This window comes from Camarhynchus parvulus, chromosome 2, assembly GCF_901933205.1.
Source record: "Camarhynchus parvulus chromosome 2, STF_HiC, whole genome shotgun sequence".
NCBI lineage: Eukaryota > Metazoa > Chordata > Aves > Passeriformes > Thraupidae > Camarhynchus > Camarhynchus parvulus.
Window position 1 is genome coordinate 67,786,404 of NC_044572.1, and position 8,152 is coordinate 67,794,555.

Genomic DNA, 8,152 nt, shown 5'->3' on the forward strand with positions numbered 1-8,152 from the left:
TTATAAACTTAGCACAGAAATGCCGTAATGTTGCTAACCTGTATTTAGTTTTTAATTTTAACAGGTGATTTGAGCAGTCATTTATGGCATCACTTTTCTCATGCATTTGGAGATAGTTGTAAAATCTGCAGACATCCCTAGGGCTGGAATCTCAATCGGGATGGTGTTGCTCCCCAGACTTTGGATAAGACACTCGAAATCATGAAATGGATTTTAACTCTTTTGTTTGTTGTCTTTTCGCAGATTCACATATTCTGAGTTGGAAGGGATCCACAAGGATCCTCGAGTCCAGCTCTCAAGTAAATGTCCAGTACAGGGATCACACCCACCACCTTGGTGTTACCAATTCCACGTTCTAACCAACTGCAACTCCGGAAAATTAACAAATTTAACTACAAATATCCGTGTGTTCTGTCAATGAACCCACACATCACCATGAGGATATCAAAACATCCCAGCTGTATGCTGCTCTGCTTGAGGATTTTGAAGCACAGATTGCCTGGTCTGGTGGAAATATTTGTGGTGGAACTAAATAGGTGCAAGCTCTGCCATTTCATAAGCAGGATCAGAAGTAAGATCAGGAGACCCCTGGCTCAAATCTGTGAAACTGATATGGCATGTTGAATTTCAGGCTGCCCTAAAATGGACCAAGGTAAAAATTAACTTTGGAGATGAAAAGAATGAAAACAAAGAAAATCTTGCAAAAAATTGCTCTCTTGTCACATGTGTCTCAGGTGCCCTTAAATAAGAGTCCTTGGCTGTTGTGACATGAGCCCAAGCATAATCCTCATGCATCTCACTCCTGTGAAATGAACACCTTATTTGGAGAAGTAGCAGCTTATTTTCAACTTGAGGAACCCTGCAGTGCTGACTTCTCTTCCATTTCCAAGAGAAAGGTCAGATAAACCCAGTCTATGCCTCTTAGCATCTGTCATGTTTCCTGTGTTAGAACCCAGACATTTGCTGAGGAAATTAAAAGCCCCTAAGACTCAATCAAGGTGTAAACATCATAGGAAAATCAGTTGAAAATCCAGTTGAAAGCTGGATGTATAGGCTCAACTCGCCCTATAGAAGATGCTCATGCCTTAAAGCTGGGTTCTGAGAGAAAACAGCATTTCTGAATGTGTGGAATGTAGCACTAGAGCCACAAGATGCTGAGAAAATCCATTTAAAGGGTCATGATGTGGATCATAGCTTTAAATGTGTTTATTGTCACATGACTGAGTAGATCTTAATGGAAAATCATTGAAAATCACACATGTGGATAAAAGAAACCTTCCAGTGCTTCATCTGTGAGAGTGCTTTTATATCACTTTATAAAGTGCCTGGAAAGTGCACAGAAACAGCCATCAGAGGAAACCTCATCTCAGTGCACATCATCTGAAACTGAGCAGATAAGCAATTTTCATGTAGCTTGCTTGGCATTATCAGGATATGGTTATGTGCCCACACAGTGATTTTACCAGTAAGTCAGGTTTTATTTTTTGCTCTCGTCCAGTTGCCTCCTCAGCTTAAACTTATTGCTGCAAATAATTTTGTTTGGTCAATGCAAAATGTATTGGAGCCCTTCAGTATGAACTGTAAATGCTATTATCAGAAGCTACTGTAAAACATCTTCATGCTGGCTTGAGCAAAGAAAATGTAACTGGAAAAATTCTAAAAATATGTTGTAAATGTTCACATTTTGATGATGTTCATTCTGCAAAGTTCTTTCTCATTTAATATTTTGGATTATGACTGTTTCTCTGAGTAGTTGATCATCATATTCCAGCAATTTCAGTATTAGTAGCTTTTTAATGACTCTTAACATTACTGTGAAGGTACTTCTATGTAGGTGAATGCCTTTTAGCTCTGAATTTGGCGACAGTTCTTATAGCTAATTTATCTCCATTGATATATGAAAGACCTTTACTAGCATAATCTGTCTCCTAAATCACAAAAGAACATTGTTCCAGTACTCTAGTTCTGTTCCCCTTTGCATTAATTACTAATGTCACTTTTGTACCAATTACACTTTTTTCCTTATTGCTTAAATAATGCTTCTGTTAGTAATTTCAAGTGCTTTGCCCTCCATAAAACTATGCATTTACTGCACACCTTCATGTTTGTAAGTAAAAATCTTGAATGACAGTGCACAAAGGTAGTCTGGGCATTCTGCTGTTTAACCATTCGGTGTTGCAGGTGGTTGCAGTGATTAATTGATTTTAGCAAGGTTGTGATATAAACCAAATTCTTTGGCTGCTGCTGTGATATAAATGAAATTCTTGCTTTGTGGGTTGAGCTACTGCTTTGGTTCTGATTGCTCAGAATGGCCAAGTGAAAGAACAGGTGATTGTGAAATAAGGTGATGGCTCAGGGGTGTGTGCTGGAGTTTGTGGCAGTGGTCAAGTAAGGAAACAGGCAAGGTTAGGAACGTGAAGGAATGTGGAATGACCAGGCATCCTGTGTTTGTAGCCAGGCATCTGTGTCATGGTGGAGGATTTAGATTAGATTATGAAGGGTTTTGATGGAAAGGTTTAGATTGCAGTATGTGTTACACTGTCTAGTTTTGATGCCTTTGTTGTCTTTGGGATACATGGGCTTATTCTGAGGTTTTTACTGCTCGACAGGGCAGGAGATAGAATTTTTTAAAAGGTTATAGCAGAATTTCTGGAGGAAAAGTAATTCAGAAAATGGCAATTTTTAGAACTAAAAGCAAAACAGGTTTTTTATTTGCTTCACAGTGAATTACAGTGTCCCCTTGATTGTGACTGTAAGCCAAGAACAAGGCTGCAGTCCAATATAACTTTTTCTCTAAGGGGATAGGAAGGAAAGCACATGGAAAGACAATTGAAATTGACAATATTTCAAAACAGAGATGACTAAAGCAGTGAAAAAATTTATGAGTGCTTATACAAACAGTTGGTTTTTTAAGTGAAAGGAGAACTGCTTTTTATTAACAAATTATAAATTGTTTCTTGAATGGGTATTTTCATTCCATTAAAGGAAGCTTTAGTGTAAAATTATAAGGAATTGTTTTCTGCTGATTCCTTGTGCTTGTGGAGCTGATAGAGTGAGAGCCTTCCTGTTGGTATGGGGATGGGTTTTGAAATAGTTTGAAGCACGGCTTCTTAGCACTAAGCTAGTGTTTAACTTAGTATCAAGTTCTCACTGTAATTGCTAATGTTATTTGGTACAATATGCTTGTTGTAGCTTTTAACCTACTTGAAAGCCTAACTGGTTAGTGGAAAGCAATGTACAAATTGAATCTTAAATCTTAAAAAAAGAGTTCAGAAGTTGCTGTGAAGCTGAGTTATTTTATATTAAAACCTTTACAGGAAAGGGTTAGTGGTCTTGATTGCGTTTCCCTTTAAACAGAAATCCTCTGGGCAAAACCTGCAACCTCCTACCACTGCTTACTGCAGACCAAATTTAGACTGTCAGCAGATATGCTTAGAAGAAAACGGACACATAAAGTGTGTTGTGTGTCTGCCACTAAAAATAGTCCTTGAAGCTTGGGAATTCGGAGATATCTGTTCTTTCAATATTTTTCATGTGCTCCATAATTTACAACAAAATAACTCCACTGCAAGTGCATATTTTGCTAACTCATTTTTAATTGTGGTTTGAAATCTTTGAGAGCTCCTTGTTAGCGTGTTTTGGTTTGTTTTGGTTTTTGTTCTGTTTTGACACTTTGAGTGCACTAGGCATTCTTAGAGCTGAGGTAACCTTGGATTTGCTGCCACAGTCCCCATGGTCAAATTCTGTTGTCATAATCAATAATTGCTCTCTCTTCTTTAATGCTGTGCATTTCAGCCTGATTTGGCCTCATATTGCCAAAATAACCACAAAATACTTTAAAACTACCTAGGAGTTCAGTTTGGACATTTATGTTAATAACTTTAATGTGGATAAATGTCTTTCTTCTAGTTTAGATTAACATATTTGCTCTGGTTTTAAGCTACTGCAACAAACTGTGGCTTTTAGTACAGCTAAGGAATGGATCAAGGTCTCCAAGTACCTGTGCAAGCATAGGTACTGTGCTTGCAGTACAGTTTCTAACTGTACTGAATGCAAGATGTGAGATTTTTTTTGCAGTTATTTTTCTTTTTTTCTCTCTCTTTCTGTGCTAAATATTTGCCTAATACAAGTGTACGTGCAAGTAAATTTGCTTTAATTGATGGAAGAAGGCTTTAAAACTCATTAAGATAGATTAGAACAGTGGTTTGAAGGGCAGGGAGGAAGGATTAGGGACTTCTTAGAGTTTGCTTGAGGGCACTCAACAAGGATGCCCATCTTTCCAAGGCAGTAGGTGGGCTGGGATGTGGCAGCTGCATTGAGCTTGCAGCTGAACAGCTCTTACACAGGTAGAGGAGAAAAGGCAACATTCAGTGCAGGAAATCTGGATGGCAGGACATGATGAGATGCTTGGGTTTTGAGTACTTCTCAGGTTGATTTGAGTTTCTGATGGGCTCATTTTGGCAATTGATTATTGCTTGGTTGGATAAGTAGCTGTTAGTTTAAAAGGAAATTCTGCCTTGTTGAGTTAGTAGCAGCAAGTCACTTCCCTTGCCAAGTGTTGCTTCATCTCAGTGAAGCTTTATTTCCATCTGCAAGAGGTAGAGATCCTTGCTTCATTCAAGGAAGACTATTACCTTATCATTTTATTGTTTGTTGTGTTGCTAAACTGGAGTTGGGGATGCTGTACTGCTGAGAATGTCAAAGCTGAAGGATGCTTCATGTCTGAAGCTTTTCTGGCTTTAACTTTATGTCAGTGTGACTGGAGTAACACCAGAATTGTAATACTCTTCATTATGACCATCTAGGTTCAATATTCAGTTTAGATCTATTTTTACCAAAGGATTTAGTCTCTTCCTGATTTTTTTTGGACATTTCATGATGTCAAATGTGCAAATCAACCAAAATGATTCAGCCAATTTTCTAGACGGCACATGGGGAAAACTTTCTGTTCATAATGTTTTCAAGTAGAACCTGCAAGACAGTGGATACCTTTTATTTAAAAAGCCCTAACAGTCCATGGATTGAAGGAAATATATAAGCATTTTTCAGGAGGTATCTTCTGTTAGAACATTTGAAAGGCTACATTCCTGATGGAAGATCTGTTGAGATTTGGCCTTTTCAGTGTCTTTGAAATATGCAGTGAACAATGACAATACCTTACTGCGGGAAGCTAATTGTGACAGACTGTTTTAGGGAGGCAGGGACAGGAACTAGGAAAACTTGCCAGTTTCCTTTGGCACCTGGCTTGCAAAGGTTTTTAATTCTTTTGTTGATGGCATATAAAAGATGTTGGCTACTGAACACCAGTGGGGCTGGAAAACCTGTGAGCTGTTGCCAGAGATAAAGGCAAGATAAGGAGATGAACTTAAGCAGAATTTGGTGTGTTAGGAAAAGTGATAATGGGTCATAGCAAAGTGGGAAAATAGTAAAATAATGGGGAGTCTCAGAAAATGAGAATAACTTGAACCACAGTTTGGTCTGAAGTGAACAGAAGGATTTAACCTCAGACATGTGAACCAGCGTTAAATTAACAGGGTGCACAATCACTTCTGTTTACTATTGCTGCCATTACTCAAATGACAGTTAGTTCAAGCATCAGAGGGTTTTGGTGTGTGTTTATACATATATATATACATAAATTCCCCAATATGAAATCTGGCATTAATGTTTTAACTTCTTAGGTATTTTAATTCCAAAAATGCAACCTAAAACTTGTCAAGTGTTGAAAAGAAAACACAATCACAAAAAAATAAAAAAAACAACCAATAAAAACAAAACAAACCTCTCAGTACAGGTCAAAAAGCCAAGCACTCATCTGTGTGGGTGGGTACGCTTGCAAAATCTTCAATTGCCTGATTTGCCTGTATGCAAATTTCTGCTCCCAGTGATCCTTTTGAAATTCAGTGTGTAGAATGGATAGTGCTTCATTAGCCTTGCTTTATTCTTTAGAGAGCAGAGTAGATATACAAAGAACAATGAGATTAAAGTTACCAAAGCAACTTTGATTTTGGCAATTTAACTTTAATTTTGACAATATTTAATTTTTATTTCTTGTCTTAGCAACCTTAATGAGTGAGGCTTTGAGTTTTTTAATACAGCTTTTATATTATGTTGTCAGAAATATGTTGGGAATTTACCTTAATATACTAAAATAAATGACCAGAAATGCTGTCTTCTTTAGCAGTATGTATGTTCTGAGTTACTAGGTTCTACATTGCTATACACCATGTATGTGTCATACAGTGGCTAGATAAAAGTTCAGCTATTTCTTCTTTATGTCCTGTGACATACAGACCTTCAGAGTTACTGGCTTCAGGTCCATCACAACATCCTTACATGTGTTGGTGGTGTCTTGACTGAACCACGCTGGTGCACACTGGATTGGAGAGTCAGGTAAGTGCTTATGCTTGAATACAGCACATGAAAAAAGCAATAAGATTCTTAAATAATTTTTAATCTGCATGTGGTCACAAAACTGGCAATTTTTCCTCCCTTTTCTCTAAGTCACTAGAGACTCCAGAATCCAGCAGTATTTGTAATCTGATGCTTGCTGTGTCATCACATTAAAAGCAGTGGGCAAATTAATAAATAAGGCTTGGTGACACTGGATGAGGAAAGTCTTTAAATTTTTCTTTCTCTAAACAGCAGTCTGCTGAAATGTCTCACATGATGAGGTTCTGCTTTTTACAGATTATCTTCAGAGTTGGTACTTCTGTTCTGAGATTGATTTATTTATATTACAGCTAACATCAGCTTTTATATCTTGTTTGTAAGCTTTTGGGAGGGTGGTCAAAGGACAATTTTTGATATTTTGGTACTTTGTTGCTAGTACAAAAGCAGTAATATACAAACTATGTCAGCACCAAAAAAGTGAAGTCAAATAAAGTTATTCTGTGTCAAATGATACTTGCATGGCTGAAAGTATTTAATTTACTCTGAAACAAGCACTGGGTATCTTCTCAATCATGTAATGGGCTTTTTCCCCCCTAATTTTACAAAGTATGGTGTATATATTTAGAAGTGTATGCAGCACTGTATTTCTTAAGGTTGTATCTTGGTTTGACATTTCACTGATCTTTGTATTAGTCTTAACAACATAATTAGCATTTTATGTTATTTTAACAAGTTTTGGATGTTCATAACATAATAAAATAAATTCCTTGTAGCATGGTAACTGTATTATGTAAAAAGGTTGGTTGTTCTTTATCTGCATGTATTATGATCACTGGAAGTTTACCTGATGAAGCTTAGAAAAGACAGGAATGTTAGAAATGTGCATTGTAGGATAAAGCTTTTATATGATAAATACATTGTAATCTGGTAGAACAAAGTGATTCAGGTCAAATGAGAAATCTGAAAATCGTGCTTCTCCTTCCTGCATTGTCACTTTTAAAAAGAAAGGGATATTTATTGTTGTGGCAAGTGCGTGAAATGCAGTAGTAACTTTTCAAATGCTGTTATTTTCATGATTATAATTTGTGCTTATCTAATTTTGTTTTTATCTTTTGTTGTACTGAGCAGCACTTTAGCAATTTTATAATGCAACTGTGCATCCAGTAATGATAATCTGTATTTCCAAGATGTGTGTGAATGGCAGTTAAACATTTCTGTAAATCACTTGCCTATTCATTGTATTTGCAGTATACACAAAAATAAAACAGAGCAGTTCTTTCCTCAAAATTACTTACCTTTAACTTGCATCTAATTTTGCCCTACAGGTTAAAAAAACCCCAAACAGCACAACAAATGAACAAACAAAAACCAACTCAAACAAATTACTTTTCTTGAGAAGCTCTATTTTATGTGTGTGTCACAAACATGGCACAGAATGAGGAGCAAGGTTTATTTTCACTATAACTTTGTCTTTCATCACCTGAAAGTTTCATATCTCCGATTTTTAAGTCTTACCATCACTGATGGTATTATAAAATATTGGTATCATGTATTTTGGGTTTCTTTTTGAATTAGTTTACTTAGCCTTTTTCTTAAATGGCAATCCAGAGAAGAGTTGAAGGAGCACCTGGAAAATTTGGAAAATTACAGAACTACTACCACTATTTTGTCTTCATTTTGGGATCAAGTATTCAAAACCAGACATCAATTGAGTGGACATCACAAACAAATCCATCACGAAGAAACAACAAACCCACAA

The 8,152-nt window shown here is 36.6% G+C and overlaps 1 long non-coding RNA gene across 1 annotated transcript; it reads left to right on the forward strand.

Annotated features, from left to right (window-relative positions):
* Positions 1-160: 160 nt before the first annotated feature.
* LOC115900871 lies at positions 161-7,887 on the forward strand. Its single transcript, XR_004060511.1, has 3 exons — positions 161-1,465; positions 6,294-6,393; positions 7,719-7,887. It is a non-coding gene; the product is annotated as an uncharacterized LOC115900871 (long non-coding RNA).
* Positions 7,888-8,152: the final 265 nt, after the last annotated feature.